The 25,494-nt window shown below is 38.9% G+C and overlaps 1 pseudogene; it reads left to right on the top strand.

Annotated features, from left to right (window-relative positions):
- Positions 1-28: 28 nt before the first annotated feature.
- LOC125129126 (14-3-3 protein theta-like) lies at positions 29-24,312 on the top strand (annotated as a pseudogene).
- The last annotated feature ends 1,182 nt before the right edge of the window (positions 24,313-25,494 follow it).

The following is a 25,494-nucleotide window of genomic DNA, read 5'->3' as shown; positions in this document are numbered from 1 at the left end:
AGGAGGAGCTCGCCGCAGCTCCGGGCCCCGCCTCCTCAGCAGACCCTGCCCCGCCCCGCCGCTCAGCCTCGCCTCCCAGCCTAGCGGCATGGGGCTCTCCGCCTTGGGCTTTCGGCCCAGCCTGCGTCTCCCGGCTCTAGGCGCCCAGTGCGAGAGGTTGCCGGGACATGCCAGGTCACCTCTCCAGCTCGAGACTCCCCAGCTAGCTCTCGCCGTGCCTCCGGAACACGGTATGTCGCGCTAACTCGGCCGGTCCTGAGAGACTTGCCAGGTGCCTGTCGGACCACACACCGAAGGGGCTATGGAGGAGAGAGCGCTCTGGGCGTGTGGAGTGGTGGCGGTGCGGGAAGCCACGCTCTCGGTGAAAAGAGCCGCCCCGCTACACCCTCAGTGAGGAGGAAAGGCTGCCGGGCTTTGTCCTTAACCGAAAAGGAGAGGCTGAGGGAAAGTGTGGGGACGGCTCGGTGAGGCGTGAGAGTGACGGAAGGCAGGGACAGAGTTTGAAGGCGCCTTCCACACCCTAAGCTTGTGGTGACACCTGCCGAGCTCTTAGCAAGAGCCAGGCGCTGTGCCGCGCTGTCAGCCGGGCCGCGGAGGCTCAGAATGTCCCTCTGTTTACAGACCAGAAACTCGGGCTTGGGATTAACGACCGAGGTTTTCCAGCGCCAGAAAGTAGGAGGCTGCCCCGCTCCCTGCGAAACGCTCTTCTCAAGGCCAAAAGGCAGTGGTGGAGGGAGGACAGACCCCCGTGGGCTGGCCGAGCATACTGGCTGCTGCTGGTCCCCTCTCTCGGGGGAACTGTCTCAAGATGACTGCCACGGAAAGAAAAAAATAATTAGGTCCTAAACTAGAAAGGAGGTGAGAGAAGGTTTTGCTTTAGTAGTTTGAGGATGACATATCGAGGGAAGCTTGTCAGGCCTTGAACAACAGGCACCTGCTTTGTGGATCGCTGGGTGAAGAATGGTAAAAACAGGGTAGAAAATTAAGGTTCGAAAATGATGAAAGCTCTTTCTCAAACCTGCCCTACATCAGAGGCAACTACTAGGGGCCAAGTGCTGAGTAAAAAAGTTTACATATGTTAATTTTGAATAATTGTTAAGGGAGTTCCTGCTGTGGCACAGTGAGTTAAGGATCTGGCATTGGAGCACCTGTGGCCTAGGTCACACCTGCAGCTGGGATTCAGTCTTTGGCCTAGGAACGTCCATGTGTGGGGAGGGGTGAGGGTTGCAGCTGGAAAAAAAAAAAAAAAGATAAGTTTTGTGAGGAAAATTAGTCTTAAAGAAGTTGGATAATTTATCACAGGCCATGTGACAAAGTAAGGGCAAGGATTCTACTATTTAATTAGTTATCAAATAATATGTCTACTGTTTGTCAAGGTGTGATATTCAGAATTAAAGATACAAAAGTGAATGATCCTAGTGAAAAAGAACATGAATCCTAGAATCATATCATTGTGGGCATGTGCTACCTTGGACAAGTTACTTAGCCTTTCTGAGACTCAGTTTCTTCATCTGTAGGATAAGAAAAATTCCTTCCTTGAAGGATTGTTGTGTGGATTTACTACTTGTAAAGTTCCTACAAGTTCCACACTACTTGTGAATTTATTAGTCGTAAAGCACTAAATGGAGTGGAAAATTACAACTGTAGGGAGTTCCCATTGTGGCTCAGCGGAAACGAATCTAACTTGCGTCTATGAGGACACAGGTTCGATCCCTGGCCTTGCTTAGTGGGATAAGGATCCAGTGTTGCCATGAGCTGTGGTGTAGGTTGCAGATGTGGCTTGGATCCCGCATTGGTGTGACTGTGGCGTGGGCTGGCAGCTACAGCTCTGATTTGACCCCTGGCCTGGGAACCTCCATATGCCATGGATGCAGCCCTAAAAAGACCAAAAAATGAGAAATTATACAGAGGGGTCCCATCAAACCTTCACCTGGTTTCCCCCATAGGTAATGTCTTGTAAAATTAAAAAAAAAAAAGAAAGAAAATTACCACTGTAGCTTCCAAGTACGCTCCTAAACAGGCCATCCTAGAGGTCGTGGAATGGAAGGGCTCAACTGAGTTGCTTAAATCACATGTTTCTTAGATTCATTGAAAACACAGAGCAAGGGGAAAGAGTTGGGGTGTCTAACCTATTTAAGATAGGATGCGGGAGGGAGGGGAGTGGAAAAACCATACTATTCAAATGTTAATGATAGTATTCCTGTATCCTGACTTTGCTGCATCAGCCTTCCTGGCTGGTGGTATAGTTAGAAACACCGGTGTTGAGGATGGGCACAGGGGTCTCAGCAGCGGAGCCAACATGCACTTGCTCTTTTAGAGGGATGCAGGAGCAGCTGTAACTTGCCACAAATTAGCTTTCTGAGCAGCTATGAGTTTTATCTATGTTTCTTGGGAAGAAGAGCACATGTGGGGCCAGAATGGATGTCATCAATTGGTGGCTGATTTAGAGGTAACATAGTTGTCAATCTGGAAGTAACATGATCCCTACCTTATGAATATTTAAGAATTACTTGGTCCTTCCAGCCCTTTCTATCTGCGACACACTCATTTATTCCATTATTTTTATCCATGTTCAACACATTTGTGTTCCATTTATTCTATCTTCAACATGCCTCACAGATTAATAACATTTACTGTTTACACTTAGCAGGTCTTTTGAACCTCCTTGTGTCACAAGCTATTTGCTTCCATATTTAGTTTTGTATCAGAATTGAATAATCTTAAATAATCAAAAAAATAATAGATCAGGAGTTCCCGTCGTGGCGCAGTGGTTAACGAATCCGACTACGAACCATGAGGTTGCGGGTTCGGTCCCTGCATTGCTCAGTGGGTTAACGATCCGATGTTGCTGTGAGCTGTGGTGTAGGTTGCAGATGCGGCTCGGATCCCGCGTTGCTGTGGCTCTGGCGTAGGCCGGCGGCTACAGCTCCGATTGGACCCCTAGCCTGGGAACCTCCATGTGCCGCAGGAGCGGCCCAAGAAATAGCTAAAAAGACAAAAATAAATAAATAAATAAAAGATCAGAAACAAACATTTCAGCACCTATTATAGTGCCTGGTGCAGTGTAGGCAGTATGTATTAGTTTACCTCAAGAGGTTTAAAGTTAACAGGAAGAGCAAAGGTGAAAAATTAAACATGTAGGAGTTCCTGTTGTGGCTCAGCGGGTTACGAACCCAGCTAGTGTCTATGAGGATGCATGTTCAGTCCCTGACCTTGATCAGTGGGTTAAGGATCTGGCATTGCCACAAGCTGCAGTGTAGTTCACAGATGTGACTCAGATCTGTCATGGCTATGGTGTAGGCTGGCAGCAGCAACTCCAATTCAACCCCTAGCCTGGGAACTTCCATGTGCCTCAGGTGTGGCCCTAAAAAGAAAAAAAATTAAATGTTTAACTGAAAGACCTTTGGGGGTAGGAGGACTCTATATATTCATAGACTCTGCAGCTTACTATATTTTCAGTTTTTCTTATTGTTGATTTCTAGTCATATAGTGTTTTGGTCAGAAAAGATGTTTGATATGATTTCAGTTTTCTTAAATATACTAACGCTTGATTTGTGCCCCAGAATGTGATCTATCCTAGAGGATGTTCCGTGTGCACTTGAGAAGAATGTGTATTCTGCTGCTTTTAAGTGGAATGCTCTATAAATATCTATTAAGTCCATCTGATCTAATGCATCATTTAAGGCCTGTGTTTCCTAGTTGATTTTCTGTTTGGATGATCCGTTCATTGCTGTAAGTGGGATGTTAAAAGTCCTCTGCTATCGTTGTGTTATTGTAAATTCCTCCTTTTGAGGTTGTTAGCAGTTGCTTCATATATTGAGGTGATCCTCTGTTGGGTGCATATATATTTATAATTGTTATATCTTCTTCTTGGGTTGAAACTTTGGTCATTATGTAATGTCCCTTTTTGCCTCTTATAATATTCTTAAAGATCTATTTTGTGTGATGAGTTTTTTTTTTATTTGATTTCCATTTCTTTTCTATTGCCTTTCTTTTGATTTCCATGTGCATGGAATATTTTCATCCATCCTCTCTCTTTTAATCTGTATGCGTCCCTGGAACTGAAGTAGGTTTCTTGAAGACAGCATATATATGGGTCTTATATTTGTATTCATTCAGCAAGTCTGGGTCTTTTGGTTGGGGCATTTAGCCCATTTACATTTAGGGTAAATATTGATATGTATGTTATTATTGCCATTTTATTGTTTTGGACTTGTTTTAGTTGGTCTTTTTTCTTCCCTTCTTGTTATCGTCTCTTGTGGTTTGATGACTATCCTTAATGTTGTGTTTGGATGGCTTTTTCTTATTTGTCTGTATCTATTATAGATTTTTGGCTTACAGTTACCATGAAGTTTTGATATAGGAGCCTATATATATATATAAGATTATTTTAAATTGTTGGTCTTTTAATTGCAAGTACATCTCTAGTATCCTGCATTTGTACCCTCCTCTTCTCATGATTTCTGATTTTGGTAGCATATTTGTGTGTGGATGATTTCCTACCCTAACGATATGTGAGCCTTTACCAGTGAGCCTTGTCATTTATAATAGTTTTGTTTCTAGTTGTGGCCTTTTCTTTTCCACCCAGAGAAGTTGCTTTAGTATTTGTTGTAAAGCTGGTTAAGTGGTGCTGAATTCTCTTAGCTTTTGCTTGTCTGTGAAGCTTTTGATTGCTCCTTCAAATCTGAATGAGAGCCTTGCTGGATAGCGTAATCTTGGTTGGAGGTTTTTTTCCTTTCATTGCTTTAAGTATATTGTGCCACTCCCTTATGGCCTGCAGAGTTTCTGCTAAAAATCAACTGATAACCTTACTGGGGTTCCCTTGTGTGTTATTGTTTCTTTTCCCTAGTTGCTTTTAGTATTTTCTCTTTGTCTTTAATTTTGGTCAGTTTAATTAATATGTGTCTCAGGATGTTCATCCTTGGATTTACCCATCCTTGGGTACTTCCTGTGCTTCCCAGATTTGAGTGATTCCTTTCCCATGTTAGGCAAGTTTTTGGCTATTATCTTGGCAAGTATTTTCTCTGGTCCTTTCTCTCTCTTCTTCTTCTGGAACCCCTGTAATACAGATGTTGGTGCATTTAACATTGTCCCAGAGTTCTCTTAGACTGTCATTTCTTTTCAATCTTTTTTTCTCTTCTGTTCAGAATCAGTGATTTCCACCGGTCTGTCCTCCACCTCATTTATTTGTTCCTCTGCCTCCTGTAATCTGCTCTTTGTTCCATCTAGTGAGTTTTTTATTTCAGTTATTGTATTTTGCATCTCTGCTTGCTTGATCTTTAAATCTTTTTTTTTTCCTTTGTTCAGTGTTTCTTATAATTCATCAGTCTTTACCTCCAGTTTATTTCCAAGATCTTGAATGTCTTTACTGTCATTAGTCTAAAGTCTTTTTCATGGAGGTTGGTAATCTCCAGATCACTTAGCTGTTTTTCTGGGTTTTCTTCTTGTTACTTTAGCTGAGTCGTGATTCTCTGCCTTTTCATTTTGTTTAGATTTTTGGCGTGGTCTCCTTTTTGCAGACATTAGAGTTGTAGCCTCTCTTGCTTCTGATGTCTGCCTCCTTGTGGCTGCAATTGGTATGGGGGCTTGCTGCAGTCTTCCTGATGGGAGGGACTGGTGGCTGCCCACTGGTAGGAGCAGCTGATTCTTACTTTTTGGTCAGATGGGGCTTTGTCTCTGAGTAAGATTAGAGTCGGCTGTGTGCCTGAGAGGTCTTTAGGCAGGCTGTTTGCTGATGGGTGGGGCTGTGTTCCCACCCAGTTTGTTGTTTGGCCTGGGGCTTCTCAGCCCTCATGGGTGGTGTCAGATTTTTCTAAAATGGCCACCCCCTAGAGGAGTTCACACTGATGATTATTCCCTAGACCTTTGCCTCCAATTTCCTTCCCCCACAACAACCCACAGTCACCCCCTGTTTTCCCAGGAGATTCTCCAAGAACTGCAGGCAGGTCTGACCCAGATTCCTATGGAGTCTCTGCTTTATCCTGGGGCCCAGTGCACATGAAAGCCTGTGTGTGCCTTTCAAGAGTGGAGTTTCCATTTCCCCCAGCCCTGTGGAGTTCCTGTGCACAAGCCCTACTGGCCCTTCTTGCCACATGCTCCGAGGGCTCCTCCTCCACTCAATGCCAGATCCCCAGGCGTGGGAACCTGATGTGAGCCTCAGAACTCTCACTCCCATGGGTGAACCTCTGGGGTATAGTTACTTTACAGTCTGTGGGTTGCCCCCATGATGGATATGGAGTTGCTTATATCAGTAATCACCCCTTGTATCATCTCAGTGTGGCCTCTTCTTTGTCTTCTGAAGTAGGATAACTTTTTTGATAGTTTCCAGTCCGTTTTGTTGAAATTTGTTCAGCAGTTGGTTGTAATTTTATTGTTTTTATGAGAGAAGGTGAGCTCCAGTCCTTCTACTCCACCATCTTAATCCTGTCTCATTTCCCCTTTTATGAACATACTGTGTTAATCTATTTTCCTACTATATTTGGAAACAATATTTCTAGTCTCCCATGCTGTTCCAGATCCTTGATGCTCCTCCCATCAAAAGGTGGATCTTATTCCCCTTCTGCTGTGGTTTGTGTCCCCTCACATTCTTATGTTGCAGAGCTAGTGACTGTGGTGATATTTAGAAGGTAAGGCCTTTGAAAGGTGATTAGGTCCTGACAGGGTAGCCTTCATGAATGAGATTAGTGCCCTTATATTGGGTTGTTTCTTTTTTTAGGATTGAGTATGTGTGGATTCTTTATATATTTTGGATATTAACTCTTTATCAGATATATGATTTGCAGATGATTTTTCTAGTCATTAAGTTGCCTTTTCATTTTGTTGATTAATGTTTTTGCTGCACAGAAACTTTTTAGTTTGTTGTAGTTTCACTTGTTTATTTTTGCTGCTGTTGTTTTGCTTTTGGAGTGAAATCTAAAAAATCATTGTCAAGACCAATATTAAAGAGCTTACTGCCTCTGTTTTTTATGGTTTGAAGTCTCCAATACATTTTGAGTTAATTTTTGTGTATGACCTAAGATAATGGTCATTTCATTCTTTTGCATGTGGTTGTCTAGTTTTCCCAGCATCATTTATTGAAGGAGCTGTTCTTTCTCCATTAAATATTCTTCACTCCCTTTTCACACATTAATTGACAAAATATGTTTGGGTGTATTTCTGGACTTTTTATTCTGTTTTATTGATCTTTGTGTCTGTTTTTGTACCATATTACAATGCTTTGATTATTAAAGTTTTGTAATATAGTTTGAAATCAGGAAGCATGATGCCTCCAGCTTTGTTGTTCTTTCTCAAGTGTTCTTTGCTATTTGGGATATTTTGTGGTTTCATACAAATTTAGGATTGTTTATTCTGTGAAAAATGCCATTGGAATTTTAATAGGAATTGCACTGAATCTGTAGGTTGCTTTGGGTTAGTATGGACATTTTAACAATGTTAATTTTTCCAGTCCTTGAGCATGGAATAGCTTTCCATTTATTTGTGTCCTCTTCAATTTCTTTCACTAGTGCCTTATAGCTTTTAGTATACAGGTATTTTACCTCCTTAGTTAAATTTATTCCTAGGTGTTTTTTCTTTTTGATGAATTTAAATGTTGTTTTCTTAATTTCTCTTTCTGGTAGTTTATTGTTAGTCTATATAAACACAATAGATATTTGTATACTGACTTTGTATTCTGCAGCTTTACTGAACTTGTGTATTCTAACAATTTTTTGGTGGAGTCTTTTGAGATTTCTATATTATGTTGTCTGCAGATAATGAGTTTTGGTTACTTCTTCTTTTCCAATTTGAATGTCTTTTATTTCTTTTTTATCGTCTAATTTCTCTTGCTAGGAATTTCAATACTGTGTTGTTTTTGTTGTTGTCATTTTTTGTTTTTTGTCTTTTTAGGGCCACTCCTGTGGCATATGGAGGTTCCCAGGCTAGGGATCGAATCAGCTATAGCTGCTGGCCTCTGCCACAGACACAGCAACGCCAGATCCGAGCTGCATCTGCGACCTACACCACAGCTCATGGCAATGCCACACCCTTAACCCACTGAGCGAGGCCAGGGATTGAACCTGCAACATCATAGTTCCTAGTTAGATTTGTTTCCGCTATGCCACGATGGGAACTCCCTCAATACTGTGTTTAATAAAAGTGGTGAGAGTGGGCATCCTTACCTTGCTCCTAATCTTAGATAAAAAGCTTTCGGCTTTTCACTGTTGAGTATGGTATTAGCCAGGCTTATCATATAATGACCTTTATTATGTTGAGGTAAATTCCTTCTATATCCATTTTGTTGAGTTTTTATCATGAATGGTGTTGAATTTTGTTGAATGCTCTTCCTGCATCTATTGAGATAATCGTGATTTTTACACTTCATTTTGTTAATGTGGTGTAATCACATTGATTTGCAGATATTGAGCCATTCTTGTATTCTGTGAATTGATCCCACTTGATCATGGTGTATGATCCTTTTAATATATTGTTGAATATTGTTTGCTTACGACATGGTTTGCTTACATTTTGTTGAGGATTTTTGCATTTATGTTCATTAGTGATACTGGCCTGTAATTTTCTTGTGGCATACTTGCCTGGTTTTGCGGTAATGCTGGCCTTATAACATGATTTTGGAAATGTTCCCTCCTCTTCTATTTTTTGGAAAAGTTTCAGAGGGGTTGCTATTAATTCTTCTTTGACTGTTAGGAAAGCTTTCTGGTACCAGACCTGTGTTTGTTGAGAGCTTTCTGGTACTGGACCTGTGTTTGTTGAGAGCTTTCTGATTACTGATCAATCTCTCTATCTCCTTACTAATAATTGGAGGTAGGTTTTCTATTTCTTCATGATTCAATCTTGGTAAGTTGTATGTTTCTAAGAATTTATACATTTCTTCTAGAGTGTCAAGTTTGTTGGCATATAGCTGTTCATAGCAGTCTCTTATGATCCTTTGTATTTCTCGGTATCAGTTGTAATGTCTTCTCTTTCATTTCTGAGTTTGAATCCTCTCTCTCTCTCTCTCTCTCTTTTTTTTTTTTTTTTTTTTTTGGTGAGCCTAGCTAAAAGTTCGCCAATTTTGTTTATCTTTTCAAAACACCAGCTGTTAGGTCCATTGATTTTTCTCATGTCTTTTTACTCTTTGTTTTACTTATTGCACTCTGATCTTTGTTATTTCCTTCCTTCAACTAATTTTGGGCTTTATTTTGTTCCACTTTTTCTAGTTCCTTGAGGTATGAAGTTAAGATTTTTTTCTTGTGCCTTGATGTAGGCATTTATTGCTGTGGACTTCTTTTCCCTTAGAACTAATTTTGCTGCGTCCCATAAGTTTTGTTATTTCCATTTTAATTTGTCTAAAGGCATTTTTTTTTTCAATTTCTCTTTTGATTTCTTTTTTGACCCATTGGTTGTTCAATAAATATTGTTTAATCTCTGCATATTTGTGAATTTTGCAGTTTTCTTCTTATAATTGATTTCAATCTTCTTAAATGTGTTAAGACTAATTTTGTGGCCTAACATATGATTGATCCTGGAGAATGTTCCATGGGCACTTGAGAATGTGTTTTCTGTTACTTTTGGTTGGAATCTTTTACATTGTGTTTGTGTGTGTATGTATGTGTATCCATCCATCCGTATGATCTATCATGTCATTTAAAGCCAGTGTTTCCCTTAATGATTTTTCTGACTGGATGATCTATGTATTGATGTAAGTAGGATATTAAAATCCCCTACTATTATTTATTTCTATTTCTCCCTTTAAGTCTGTTAATATTTCTCTTAGGTATTTAGGTGCTCCTATGTTGTGTACATAAAACTTTACAAATGTTATATCCTTTAAATTTTTTTATTATAGTTGATTTACAATGTTCTGTCAATTTCTGCTGTACAGCAAAGTGATCCAGTTATGCATACATATACACATTCTTTTTCTCATATTATCTTCTATCATGTTCTGTCACAAGTGATTGGATATAGTTTCCTGTGCTATTTAGCAGGACCTCATTGCTTATCCATTCTAAATGTGATAGTATGTATATACTAACTCCATAATTCCAGTACATCCCACTTCCTCTCACTCCTGCTCCAAGTCTACTCTCCATATCTGTGAGTCTGGTTCTGTTCTGTAGATAGGTTCATCTGTGCCATATTTTAGATTCCAAATATAAGTGATAGCATATGGTATTTGTCTTTTTCTGACTTACTTCACTTAGTATGAGAATCTCTAGTTCCATCCATGTTGCTGCAAATGGCATTATTTTGTTCTCTTTTATGGCTGAATAGTACTGCATTGTGTATATGTACCACATCTTAATCCATTCATACATCAATGGACGTTTAGGTTGTTTCTGTGTCTTGGCTATTGCAAATAGAAGTGCATGTCTCTTTTTGAATGAAAGTTTTGTCAGGATATATGCACATGAGTGGGAGTGCTGGTTCCAATGATAGTTCTATATTTAGTTTTCTGAGGAAGCTCCATTCCGTTTTCCACAGTGGTTGTACCAGTTTACATTCCCATCAACAGAAGAGGAGGGTTCACTTTTCCCCACACCCCCTCCAGTATTTGTTATTTGTAGACTTACTAATGATAGCCATTCTGACTGGTGTGAGGTGGTATCTCATTGTAGTTTTGATTTGAATTTTTCTAATAATTAGTGATGTTGAGCATTTTTTCATGTGCCTGTTGGCCATCTGTATGTCTTCTTTGGAGAAATATCTATTTAGGTCTTCTGCTCATTTTTCAGTTGGGTTGGTCATTTTTTTGCTGTTGAATTGTATGAGTTGTTTGTATATTTTGGAAATTAAGCCCTTGGCAGTTGCCTCATTTGAAACTATTTTCTCCCATTCCATAGGTTATCTTTTTTTTTTTTTAATGGTTTCCTTTGCTGTGCAAAAGCTCGTAAGTTTGATTAGTTCTCATTGGTTTATTTTTGTTTTTATTTCTATTGACTTGGGAGACTGACCTAAGAAAATATTTGTATAGTCGATGTCGTAAAATGTGTTGCTTATGTTCCCTTCTAGGAGTTTTATGGTGTCTTGCCTTATGTTTAAGTCTTTAAGCCATTTTGAGTTTTATTTTTGTGCATGGTGTGAGGGTGTGCTCTAGTTTCACTGATTTACATGCAGCTGACCAGTTTTCCCAGCACCACTTGCTTTAGAGACTTTATTTTTCCCATTTTATATTCTTGCCTCTTCTGTCAAAGATTAGTTGACAATAGTTGTCTGGATTTATTTCTGGGCTCTCTGTTCTGTTCTGTTGATCTATATGTCTGTTTCTGCACCAGTACCACACTGTTTGATTACTGTAACTTTATAATATTTCTGAAGTCTGGAAGAGTTATGTCTCCTGCTTGTTTCCCCACTCCTTCCCCTCAGGATTGCTTTGGCAATTCTGGGTCTTTTGTGGTTCCATATAAATTTATGGATTGTTTGTTCTAGTTCTGTGAAAAATGTCATGGATAATCTGATAGGGATTGCATCAGATCTGTAGATGGCTTTGGGTAGTATGGCTATTTTAATTATATTAATTCCTCCAATCCAAGAGCATATGATAACTTTCTACTTTGAATTCTCTTTAATTTCCTTGTTTAATGTTTTATATTCTTGGATCCTTTGTCAAAGATTAATTGACCATAGGTGTCTGGGTTTATTTCTGGGCTCTCTAGTCTGATACTTTGGTCTGTATGTCTGTTTTTGTACTGGGACCACACTGTCTTGATTACTGTAGCTTTGTAATATTGTCTGAAGTCTGGGAGAGTTATGCCTCCTGCTTGGTTTTTGTTCCTCAGGATGGCTTTAGCAATTCTTGGTCTTTTATGGTTCCATATAAATTTTTGGATTGTTTGTTCTAGTTCTGTGAAAAATGCCTTGGGTAATTTGGTAGGAATTGCATTGTATCTGTAGATTGCTTTGGGTAGTATGGCTGTTTTAACAATACTAATTCTTCCAATCCAGGAGCATGGAATATCTTTCCATTTCTTTGAATCCTCTTTAATTTCCTTGATTAATGTTTTATAGCTCTCAGCATATTAGCCTTTCACCTCCTTGGTCAGATGTATTCCTTGGTATTTCATTTTTGGGGTGCAATTTTAAAAGTTATCATATTTTTATATTCCTTTTTTAATATTTAATTGTTAGTGTACAGAAATGGAACCAGTTTCTGATTGTTAATCTTGTATTCTGCTGTTTTGCTGAATTCATTAATCAGTTTGAGTAGTTTTTGTAGAGTCCTTAGGATTTTCAATATCATATCATGTCTGCTGCATAGAGTGAGAATTTTACCTCTGCTCCAATTTGGATACCTTTTATTTATTTTGTTTGTCTGATTTCTGTGGCTAGGATTTCTAATACTATGTTGAATAAAAGTGGTAGTAGTAGGCATACTTGTCTTATTCCAGATTTTAGTGGGAAGGCTTTCAGCTTTTCTCCATTGAGTGTTATATTGGCTGTGGGTTTGTCATAAATGGCTTTTATTATGTTAAGATATGTTCCCTTTGTACCTACTTTGGTAAGTGTTTTGATCATGAATGGATGTTGGATTTTGTCACATGCTTTTTCTGCATCTATTGAGATCATCATGTGGTTTTTTATTTTCCTTTTTTTAATGTGGTGTATGACATTGACTGATCTGTGTATGTTGAACCATCTTTGTGAAATGGTGTAAATCCTGCTTGGTTGTGGTATATGATCTTTTTCATATGTTGCTGGATTTGGTTGGCTAAAGTTTTGTTGAGAAACTTTGCATTTCTATTCATCAAAGATACTGCCCTATAATTTTCTTTTTTTGTTATTAGTGTGATGGTGGCTAAAGTTTAAGAAGGATGGGTATAAGTTTTTCTTTGTATGTCTGGTAAAATTCGCCTGTAAAGCCATTTGGTCCTGGACTTTTGTTTGTAGGGAGTGTTTTTATTACATATTCTATTTCATTTCTAGTGATGGGTCTGTTCAAATGATCTATTTCTGTTTGCTTCAGTTTTGGAGAGCTGTATGTCTCTAGAAAGTTTTGCATTTCTTCTAAGTTGTCAAATTTGTTGGCATATAGTTGTTCATAGTATTCTCTTACGGTTTTCTAGTATTTCTGCGGTATCCGTTGAGATGTCTCCTTTTCCATTTCTTATTTTATTTGGGTTCTCTCTCTCTTCTTGGTGAGTCTGGCCAGAGGTTCGTCAATTTTGTTTATCCTTTTGAAGAACCATCTCTTGGCTTTATTGGTTTTTTTCTATTGTTTTTTGAATCTCTATTTTACAGAATTCCTCTCTGATCTTTATGACTTCCTACTTTCTACTGACTTTAGGTTTTGTTTGTTCTTTTTTTCTGATTATTTTAGGTAGTAGGTTAGGCAGTTGATTTTAGATTTTTCTTTTTTGAGGAAGGCCTGTATCACTATGGACTTCCCTCTAAGAACTGCTTTTGTAACATCCCATAGATTTTGTGTGTTTGGGTTTTCATTGTCATTTGTCTTGAGGTATTTTTTAATTTCCTTTTTGATTTCCTCTTTGACCCATTGGGTTTTTTTTGTTGTTGTTGTCTTAGTAGCATGTTCTTTAGTCTCCATGGAGTCAGTTTTTTTTCTCATTTCTTTTCCTGTAGTTGATTTCTAGTTTCATGTTGTGGTCAGAGAAGATGCTTGAAATACTTTCTGTACTCTTATATTTGTTGAGGTTAGTTTTGTGCCCATTATCTGGTCAATCCTAGAGACTGTCCCAAACCTATATTCTGGGGTTTTTTTGATGTAATGTCCTGAAAATATCAATTAAGTATAATTGTGTCATTTAAACTCTCTGTTACCTTATTGATTTTCGGTACAGAGGACCTGTCCATTTATGTGAGTGTTAAAATCTCCTACTATTACTGTATTCCTATCAGTTTCTCCTTTTATGTCTGTTAGTATTGCATGTACTTGGGTGCTCTTATATTAGGGGCATATATATTGACAAGTGTAATATCCTTTTCTTGAATTGACCCTTTTATCATTAAATAATGTCCTTCTTTGTCTTTCTTATATAGCCTTTGTTTTAAAGTCTGTTTTGTCTTGGAGTTCCTGTTGTGACACAGTGGTTAATGAATCCAACTAGGAACCATGAGGTTGCGGGTTTGATCCCTGGCCTTGCTCAGTGGGTTAAAGATCCTGTGTTGTTGTGAGCTGTGGTGTAGGTTGCAGGCGTGGCTCAGATCCCACGTTGCTGTGGCTCTGGTGTAGGCTGGCAGCTACAGCTCTGATTCAACCCCTAGCCAGGGAACCCTCCATATGCCCTTTTTGGAGATTTAAGTTCTTCTTCCAGTGTTCAATAGATGTTTTGTGACACTTGTTCTACATGTAAATTTTTTTTTAATGTGTTTGTTGGAGAAGTTGAGGGAGGATGGTCTTACTCCTCCACCATCTTGATCCTGCTCCCAAATCTTATATCTTCTTATTGGATTTGCCCTTTTATCATTATGTAATGTCTTACTCCTCCACCATCTTGATCCTGCTCCCAAATCTTATATCTTCTTATTGGATTTGCCCTTTTATCATTATGTAATGTCCTTTGTCTTTTATTACAATCTTTGTTTTAAAAATCTTTTTTGTCTAGTATAATTTTAGCTACCCCAGCTTTCTTTTGGTTTCCATGCACTTGGAATATCTTTTTCCATCCCTTCATTTTCATCTGTGTGTGTCCTTACATCTGAAGTGAGACTTTTTTTGGCTGCTTGTATATGGGTCTAATTTTTTTATCCATTTAGCCACTCTCTTCTGATTAGTTCCCTCATAAAAGGCTCCAGAGAATTTCCTCACCCTTTCTGCCACATAAGGATGCAGTAATAAGTCTGTGACCCAGAAGAGGGCCTTCACTTGATCATGCTCAGATTTCCAGCCTTTAGAACTGTGAGAAATAAATGTTTATTCTTTATAAGCTACCCAGTATGTGATCATTTGCTGTAGCTACTGTGATAGACTAAAATACCTGCCTTAAATGTGAGCTGTCCTCCAGTTTTATTGAGATATAATAAACATACAATATAAGTTTAAGGTGTACAACGAAGTAATTTGACTTATATAGTGAAATGATTGCCTCAAGTTTAATTAACATTGTAATCTCGCATAGACAGCAAAAAATGAAAAAGAAAAAAAATTTTTCTTTGTCATGACAACTCATAAGATTTACTCTCAGTTTTCATATATATCACACAGTACTGTTAACTGTAGTCATCATGTTGTACATTACATTCCCAGTATTTATCTTTCTTCTAACCAGAAGATAGATTTTGACCATCCTCATTCAGTTCCCGCTTCCCACACTCCCCTGCCTTGGGTAACAACATATCTGATCTCTTGTTCTGTGAGTTTGATGGTGTTGGGCTTGCGGGGGGGGGGGGGGGGTTGTTGTTTTCTTTGTCTTTTTAAAAAATTCTACATGTAAGTGAGATCATACAGTGTTTGTCTTACTCAGTGTAACTTATTTCACTTAGCATAATGCCTTCTAGTTCCATCCATGTTATTGCAAAAAGTAGGATATCCTCTTTTTTTTTTTTATAGCCGAATAGTTATGTGCCACAACTTCTTTATCCATTCATTTGGTAATGGTCACTTAGGTTGTTCGCACGTCTTGGCTATTGTAAATAATGCTGCTATGAAAATGGGGTGCAGATACTTCTTCAACATAACACTTTCCTTCGCATATACTCCCATTTTAAATTGTTACTTAGCTAAACTTGGGTCCACTCACCTGTTGCACAGCAAAGCCAATCTCCTGACACCAGGTTGTAGTAAAGGAAAGTACAAAATTTATTTCAAGGCACCAAACAAAGACAATGGGCATCTTATGCTCAAAGACCCAAATTCCTCGATAGATTTAAGGAAAGGATTTTAAAGGCAGTGTGAGGGAGAGGGTCAAGTGGTTCACAATCAGCACATGCACAGTTGGTTGGTGGTGAGGTAACAAGTTGGCATTTTGAGGATCTCAATTATCAGTTTTCTGGCTCCAGCCAGTCTGGGGTCTAGTATTGGTGGTCAGCATGTAGTTAACTTCCTCAACCTAGTGAGAATTTTTCTATCTGCAGAACAATTAAAGGATATGACTCTATAGCCCTTGAGAAGAAATTAAAGGATCTTGACTTTGTTTTAGAGCCAAATTATTATGTTTTTATTTTTACTCTTTTTTTTTGTCTTTTTGCCTTTTCTAGGGCTGCTGCCGCAGCATATGAAGGTTCCCAGGCTAGGGGTCTAATCAGAGCTGTAGCCACTGGCCTACGCCAGAGCCACAGCAACACGGGATCCAAGCCACATCTGCAACCTACACCAGAGCTCACGGCAACGCTGGATCCTTAACCCACTGAGCAAGGCTAAGGATCGAACTGGTAACCTCATGGTTCCTAGTTGGATTGGTTAACCACTGCACCATGACAGGAACTCCTAGAGCCAAATTATTATTATTTTGTCCTGCTTGTCTGATTTTCTCTGTTTATGCGTTTTTTTCACTTCTCTGATTAAATTTGCTCTTTGGACTCAGGGAAGGCCCAGGAGGCTAAAACTTTTCTACAAACAAGAGCTAAGAGGACATGGGGGGCTCTATCTCTGTGAAGGCCCTCCAGGGTCCTGCTTGATTTCAGAGTTGCTCAATTATATGGTAGATCTTTTTAAAATTTTTTTGAGGAACCCCCATACTGTTTTCCATAGTGGCTTGATCAATTTACAGTTGCGTTAACAGTGTATAAGAGTTCTCTTTTCTCTAAATCCTTGCCAGCCTTTGTTATCTGTCTTTTCAATGATAGCCATTTTAACAGGTATGAGTTGATAGCTCACTGTGGGCTTTAAAAAAAAAAAAAAAAAAAACTATTGAAGTGTAGTTGATTTACAATGTTGTGTTAATTTCTGATGTACATCAAAGTGACTCAGTTCTGTATATTCTTTTCCATTATGATTTATCATAGGATATTGAATATTGTTCCCTGTGCTATACAGTAGAACCTTGTGGTTTATCCATCCTTTATATTTTAGTTTGCATCTGCTAATCCCAAACTCCCTTCCTTCCCATCTCTTCCCCCCTCCCCACAACCACAAGTCTTTTCTCTCTGTCTGTGAGTCTGTTTCTGTTTTGTAGATAGATTTTTTTTGTGTGGTATTTTATTTTATTTTATTTTATTTTATTTTATTTTATTTTATTTTATTTTATTTTATTTTATTTTATTTTATTTTATTTTTTTGCTTTTTAGGACTGAACTCAGGGCATGTGGAGGTTCCCAGGCTAGGGGTCAAATTGGAGCTACAGTTGCCAGCCTATGCCACAACCACAGCAACACAGGATCCAAGTGGCATCTACAGCCTACACCACAGCTCACAGCAACACTGGATCCTTAACCCACTGAGCGAGGCCAGGGATCAAACCTGCAACCTCATGGTTCCTGGTTGGTTTTGTTTTAGCTGTGCCACAATGGGAACTCCTGTGTTGTATTTTAGATCCCACCTATAAGTGATATCATATGGTATTTGTCTTTCTCTGTCTGACTTACTTTGTTAGTGTGATAAACACTAGGTCCATCCATTTTGCTGCAGATGGCATTATTTTGTTCTTTTTAATGGCTGACTAATATTCCATTGTATATATGTGCCACATCTTCTGTAACCATTCATCTGTTGATGGCCATTTAGGTTGTTTCCATGTCTTGGATATGGTGAGTAGTGCTGTAATGAACATTGAGGTGCATCTGTCTTTTTGAATTATAGTGTTGCCTGGATAAATGCTGAGGAGTAGGATTGCTGAATCATATGGCAAATCAATTTTTAGTTTTTTGAGGTACCTCTATAATGTTTTCCAAGTGGCTGTACCAGTTTACATCCCTACCATCAGTGTAAAAAGGTTCCCTTTTCTTGACACTCTCTCCAGCATTTATTACTTGCAGACTTTTTAATGATGGCCCTTTGACCAGTGTGAAGTGGTACCTCATTGTAGTTTTGATTTGTATCTCTGATAATTAGCAATGATGAGCATCCTTTAATGTGCCTATCAGCCATCTGTACGTCTTCTTTCGAGAAATGTTCATTTAGGTTTTCTGCCCATTTTTCCATTGTTTTTTTTCTTATTGACTTGTATATTTTGGAAATTAAGTCCTTATCAGTTGCATTATTGCAAATATTTCCTCCTAGTCTGTAGATTGCCTTTTCATTTTGTTTTTGGTTTTCTTTGCTGTGCAAAAGCTTATAAGTCTGATTAGGACCCATTTTGTTTATTTTTGCTTTTATCTCTACTGCTCTGGGAGCCTGACTAAGAAAACAGTTGTACAATTTATGTCAAAGAATGTTTTGCCTATGTTCACTTCTTGCGGTTTAATGTTGTCATGTCTTGTATTTATGTCTTTAAGCCATTTTGAGTTTATTTTTGTGTATGGTATGAGGGTGTGTTATAACTCCATTGATTTATATGTGGCTGTCTAACTTTTCCAGCATCACTTGCTGAAGAAACTCTCTTTTCCTTATTCTTGACTCTTTTATTAAAGATTAATTGTCATAGGTGTGCGAGTTTATTTCTGGGCTCTCTATTCTATTTCATTGATCTGTATGTCTGCTTTTACATCAATACCTTTCTGGGGTCTTGACTCTTTTATTAAAGATTAATTGTCCATAGGTGTGTGAGTTTATTTCTGGGCTCTCTATTCTATTTCATTGATCCATATGTCTGCTTTTATATCAATACTATTCTGAGGTCTTTTGGGTATGCTGTGACGTGTGGAAATTCCTGAGCCAAGGATCAAACCTACACCATAGCAGCAACCTGAGCTGCTTCAGTGACAACACCATATCCTGAGCCCACTGTGCCACAATGGACTCTCAATATCATGCTATATTACTGTAGCTTTTTAGTATTGTCTGAAGGCTGGTAGGATTATGCATACTGCTTTGTTCTGTTTCCTCAGGATTCTTTTGGCAATTCTAGGTCTTTTATGGTTTGATATAACTTTTTGGATTGTTTATTCTAGTTCTTTGAAAAAATATGATGGGTAATTTGATAAGGATTGCATTAAATCTGTAGATTGCTTTGGATAGTATGGTCATTTTAACAATTAATTCTTCTAATCCAAGAGCATGTGATATATTTTCATTTCTTTGAATCATCTTCAGTTTCCTTTATTAATATTTTCCAGTTCTCAACATGTAAGTTTTGGACCTCCTTGGTGTGGCTTATTACTAGTTTTTTTTATATGGTTATAACAGGGATTGTTTACACTCCTTTCTGATACTTCATTGTTATTGTAAAGAAATGCAACCAATTGCTGTGTGTTAATCTTATATCCTGATATCTTGCTGAATTTATTTATCATTTCTAGTAGTTTTTGGGTGGTGTTTTAAGATTTTCTATATATAGTATCATCTCATCTGCATATAATGACAGTTTTCCTTCTCTCTACCAACTTGGATGTCTTTCTTTTTTTTTTTTTTTCTTATCTGATTGGTGTGGCTAAGACTTCCAAGACTGTGTTGAAGAAAAGTGGTGAGATTGGGCATCTGTGTCTTGATCCAGATTTTAGCAGGAAGGCTTTCAGGTTTTTAGAATATGTTTAACCATCCTTATAACCCTGGGATGAATCCAGCTTGGTTGTAATGTATGGTAGTTTTCATGTTTTGTTGGATTTGATTTGCTAATATTTCATTGAGAATTTTGGTATCTGTATTCATCATAGATATTGGTATATAATTTTCTTTTTTTTCTTTCTTTCTTTCTTTTTTTTTTTTTTTGGTAGTGTCTTGTCTAGTTTTGTTATTAGGATGATGATGGCTTCATAAATGTCTTTGGGAGTGTTCCCTCCTCTTCAGTCTTTTGGAAGAGTTTGAGAAGGATTTGTAGAAATTCTTAATATGTTTGCTAGAATTCACCTGTGAAGCCATCTGGCTCTGGATTTTTGTTTGTAGGAAGTTTATTATAGATTCCATTTCACTTCTAGTGATTGATCTGTTCAAATTATGTATTTCTTCTTAATTCACTTTTGGTGGGCTGTATGTTTCTAGAAAGTTGTCCATTTCTTTGCACTGGTCAGATTTGTTGGCATATGATTGTTCATTATATTCTCTTAAGGTTTTTTTGTATTTCTGCAATATCAGTTGAGATTTCTCCTATTTCATTTCTTATTTTCTTTATTTTGATTTCCTCTCTTGTCTTCTTGGTGAGCCTGGCCAGAGGTTTGTTAATTTTGTTTACCCTTTCAAAAAAGCAGCTCTTGGTTTTATTGATTTTTTTCTACTGTTTTTTTAAATCTTTTTTATTGCTTTCCTTTCTGATCTTTGATTTCTCTCCTTCTGCTAACTTTAGGTCTTGTTTGTTCTTTTTCTGATTCTTTTAGATGGTTGTTTGAAATTTTTCTTGTTTTTAAAGAAGGCCTGTATCACTATGAACTTCCCTCTTAAAAAGTGCTTTTGCTGCATCCAGTTGATTTTGTATGTATGGCTGTTTTCATTGTCATTTGCCTCAAGATATTTTTTAATTTCTTCTTCAATTTCATCGTTGACCCACTGGTTTTTTTAGTAGTATGTTGCTTAGTCTCCTTGTGATTGTTTTTTTCTTATTGCTTTTTCTGTGGTTGATTTATAATTTCATGCTGTTGTGGTCAGAAAAGATGCTTAAAATAATTTCTATACCCTTAAATTTTTTGAGGCTTGTTTTGTGCCCTAGTATGTGGTCAGTCCTAGAGAATGGTCCATGTACACTTGAAGAGAATGTGCATTCTGCTTTTGGGGGCATGTAATGTGTTGAAAATATCAATTCAGTCTAATTTACTGAATAATTTAGGATCTCTTTTGCCTTACTGTTTTTCTGCCTAGAAGATCTGTCCATTGATGTGAGTGGGAAGTTAAAAATCTCCTACTATTATTGTATTCCCATCAATTTCTCCCTTTATGTCTGTTAGTATTTGTTTTATGTATTGGGGTGCTCCTATATTGGGCACATATATCTTTTTTTTTGGTCTTTTGTTGTTCTTGTTGTTGTTGCTATTTCTTGGGCCACTCCCGCGGCATATGGAGGTTCCCAGGCTAGGGGTCGAATCGGAGCTGTAGCCACCGGCCTACACCAGAGCCACAGCAACGCGGGATCCAAGCCGCGTCTGCCACCTACACCACAGCTCACGGCAACGCCGGATCGTTAACCCACTGAGCAAGGGCAGGGACCGAACCCGCAACCTCATGGTTCCTAGTCGGATTCGTTAACCACTGCGCCACAACGGGAACTCCATGGGCACATATATCTTGATGAATGTAAAATCCTCTTCTTATATTGATCCTTTTATTATTACTTAGTGTCCTTTTTCTTTATGGACTTTATTTTAAAGTCTGTTTCATCTGATAAGAGTATTGTGACCCCCTGCTTTCTTGTCATTTCAGTTTGTATGAAATATCTTTTTCCATCCACTCACTTTGAATTTATGCATGTCCTTTGCTCTAAGGTATGTCTCTTGCAGGCAGCATATTGTAGGTTCTTATTTTTTAATCCAATCTGCCACAGTCCTTATGCTGTGGGGCAGCCAAAAAAGAAAAAAAAAAAAACCCTAAAAATGGCTTAAAGACTTAAACATAGGGCATGACACCATAAAACTCCTAGGAGAGAACATAGGCAGAACATTTTCTGACATAAATTGTACATTGTTTTCTTAGGTCAGTCAGTCTCCCAAGGCAATAGAGATAAAAACAAAAATAAACAAATTAGGCCTAATCAAAATTTTAAGCTTATGCCTAGAAAAAGGAACCATAAAAAAAGGACAACCTACAGAAGAGAAGAAAATATTTGCAAATGAAGCAATTGACAAGGGATTAATCACCAAAATACACATACAACCCAACAACAACAAAACAAACCAATTGAAAAATGGGCAGAAGAATCACAAACTTGTAAATCAACTATACTTCAATAAAACTTAAAAAAAAAAAAAAAAAGGGCAGAAGACCTAAATAGACATTTTCTCAAAGAAGACATAAGATGGTGAGGTGACACATGAAGATATGTTCACATCACTAATTACTAGATAAATGCAAATCAAAACTACAGTGAGGTACTGCTATTTTACGCTGGTCAGAATGGCCATCATTATCTCTTGTAGTGCAGTGGGGTAAGGATCCAGTGTTGTCCCTGCAGTAGCTTGGGTTTCTGCTGTGGTGTGGGTTTGATCCCTGGCCTGTGAACTTCCACATGCCATGGGTGAGGCCAAAAAAAAAAGTCTGCAAATAAATGCTGGAGAGGCTGTGGAGAAAAGGGAACCCTCCTACACTGTTAATGGAAATGTAGGTTGGTGCAACCACTAATGAAAACAATATGGAGGTTCCTTGGAAAAGTAAATTTAGAATTACTGTATGATCCAGCAATGCTACTCCTGGGAATATATCTGGACAAAACTATAATTCAAAAAGATACATGCACCGCTATGTTCTTAGCAGCACTATTCACAATAACCAAGACATGGAAACAACCTGAAGGACCATTGACAGGTGAACGGATAAAGAAGATATGGTATAGGAAATTTCTTTGTGGCATTGCAAGTTAAGGATCTGGCATTGCCACAGCTGTGTCCCAGGTTTCAGCTGCAGCACAAGTTCAGTCCCTGGCCCAGGAACGTCCATGTGCCACAGGTGTGGCCAAAAAGAAAATAATGTGTGTGTGTGTGTGTGTGTGTATACATATAGAATGGACTGTTACTCGGCCATTAAAATGAATGAAATAATGCTATTTGCAGCAACATGTATGGACCTAGAGTTAACTTATATGTGGAGTCTAAAATATGTTACAAATAAACCTATCTACAAAACAAAACTGTGAGTCAGTCATAGAGAACAGACTTGTGGTTGCCAAGGAGGAAGGGGGAGGGAGAGGAATGGACTGGGAGTTTGGCTTTAGTAGATGCAAAATACTACATTTCGAAAGTATAAACAGGGAGATGTGAAGGTGAGCGCCAGGGTTGCCCCCAGCCCTCCTCGGGTCTGGCAGGGCCTGCTGACCTCAATGCCACTCTCCTCAGGGACTGCTCCGGTGGGAAGGCCCTCCGCATGCCTGCTTGCTGTCCGGGTCTGTGCTCGCCCTCGCTGCCCTGTCCCCGGCCCCATGGAGAAGATGGAACCGATCCAGAAGGCGAAACTGGCCGAGCAGGCCGAGCGCTATGATGACATGGCCACTTGCATGAAGGCTGTGACAGAGCAAGGCGCCGAGCTGTCCATTGAGAAGGCAACCTGCTCTTGGTGGCCTGTAAAAATGTGGTAGGGGGCTGCAGGTCCGCCTGGAGGGTCATCTCAAGAATCGAGCAGAAGACTGACACCTCCAAGAAGTTGCAGATGATTAAGGGCTATGGGGAGAAAGTAGAGTCCGAACTGAAGTCCATCTGCACCATGGTTCTGGAATTGTTGGATAAGTATTTAATAGCCAGAGTTCTCGTCTTGGCACAGCAGAAATGAATCCGACTAGGAATCATGAGGTGGCAGGTTCGATCCCTGGCCTTGCTCAGTGGGTTAAGGATCCGATGTTGCGGTGAACTGTGGTGTAGGTCACAGATGTGGCTCGGATCTGGCATTGCTGTGGCTCTGGCGTAGGCTCCCTAGCCTGGGAACCTCCATATGCCACTGTTGCGGCTCTAAAAAGACAAAAAAGACAAAAAAATAAAAATAAAAAAAGGTATTTAGTAGCCAATGCAACTAATCCAGAGAGTAAGGTCTTCTACCTGAAAACGAAAGGAGATTACTTCCAGTAGTACCTTGCCGAAGTTGCTTATGGTGATGATCGAAAACAAACGGTAGATAATTCCCGGGGAGTTTACCAAGAGGTTTTTGATATAAGCAAGAAAGAGATGCAACCCACACGCCCCATCTGCCGGGGGCTGGCTCTTAACTTCGCTGTATTTTACTATGAGATCCTCAATAATCCAGAACTTGCCTGCACACTGGCCAAAACGGCATTTGCTGAGGCCATTGCAGAACTCAACACACTGAAGACTCATACAAAGACAGCACCCTCATCATGCAGTTGCTCAGAGACAACCTAACATTGTGGACATCAGACAGTGCAGGAGAAGAATGTGATGCAGCAGAAGGGGCAGAAAACTAAGTGCATCCAGGCGTCCTCCTTCTTCCCTCAAGAAGTCTTTTTACTCATCTCCGTTCCTATGCCATTTGGATTTCCTCTAGCAGAGAACCCCAGTCATGTGTATGGAATCAACTGTGGATAGTCTTTTCACACTGCAGCTTTGGGAAAACTCCATTCCTTGATTTGTGTTTGTCTTGGCCTTCCTGGTGTGCAGTTACTGCTGTAGACAAGTATTAATAGCTTCATTTCAGATAAACATAAGTAACTTCCCAACACTTATGTAGAGGACTCAAAATGTATCTGGTATTTAAGTAAGACTGTGTTTTGTATTACTGTGAAGATATGAAAATGTAGTTAATTACAATTTAAACGATGTTCTACATAACTTCTGAATTTCTCCATTCCCTCTCTTACTCTTCCTTTTCCACGCTCTTAATGTATTCCTTTTTGGTAGCATTAGATTGAATGGAAAAGCATTTGACATTTGGGGGCTGGGGGTCACCCATTAAAATGCCTCCTGTATCATATATGATGGAGGTTTTATATATCTGTGACAACAGGGAGTTTCCTTATTCACTCTTCATTTGCTGCTGTTTAAGTTGACAACCTCCCTTCCCAATAAAAATTCACTTATACCTCCAAAAAAAAGGATAAACCACAGTGTCCTACTATATAGTACAGGGAACTATATCGAATCTCTTGGGATAGCTCATGATGGAAAAGAATATTAAAAAGAATGTATATGTATAATTGAGTCTCTTCGCTGTATAGCAGAAATTGGCACAACACTGTAAATCAACTATAGTAAAACCAAAAAACCTTTTTCCTCCCTTAACTGTTTCTGAGTAAGCTGCTGACATGTCTAAACCAAATACAAAATGAAAGGAGCAAGGCTACTTTCTTTCACTCATTCTCATAAGTGTGAGAACACTGGAAGAACGAACAATAGCCTTTAGTCTTAGAGTAGCATAGTAAGACAGTATTTCAGAAGTGCAGAGCTCCAGGTGATAATGAAAATCATTAGTGAGGTTACAATAGTATTTTTCTAAATTGCATTCAAGTTGGTCACTGGAATTCATTCATTCATTCATTCAATAAACATACTGGGCACTGGAGGCGCAAAGGTAAATGAGCCATGATTCTTACTTTTAAGGACCCTACGCTAGAGCAAACATGCTGTTCTGGGGGTGCAGAGGAGGAGCATCTGAGACAACTTTTGTCAGAATGCAGGGAGAGCTTCTTGGGGAAGTGGCTAAACTGAGTTCTGATGATGAGTAGGACTAAACCATTCCAAGATGAAGAGCCATGAAGAGAGGGCAGTAAGGTCAAGCAGATCTATACAGACCTCAAGGTGACAGAGGACATACCCATAAAGGGACTGAAAGTCTTTCAATATAACAATGGAAGAAGTAGAGATAAGGCTGTGAAGCAGGATTCCAGTCGTGAAGGGCCTTTTATGTTAAGGAGTCCTGGACATTTATCTTAAAGGCCAGGGAAA

The sequence above is a fragment of the Phacochoerus africanus genome, chromosome 6 (assembly GCF_016906955.1).
Source record: "Phacochoerus africanus isolate WHEZ1 chromosome 6, ROS_Pafr_v1, whole genome shotgun sequence".
NCBI classification, from domain to species: Eukaryota; Metazoa; Chordata; class Mammalia; order Artiodactyla; family Suidae; genus Phacochoerus; species Phacochoerus africanus.
The sequence above is the reverse complement of the archived record's forward strand: the minus strand, read 5'-3'. Positions and strand labels throughout refer to the sequence as shown.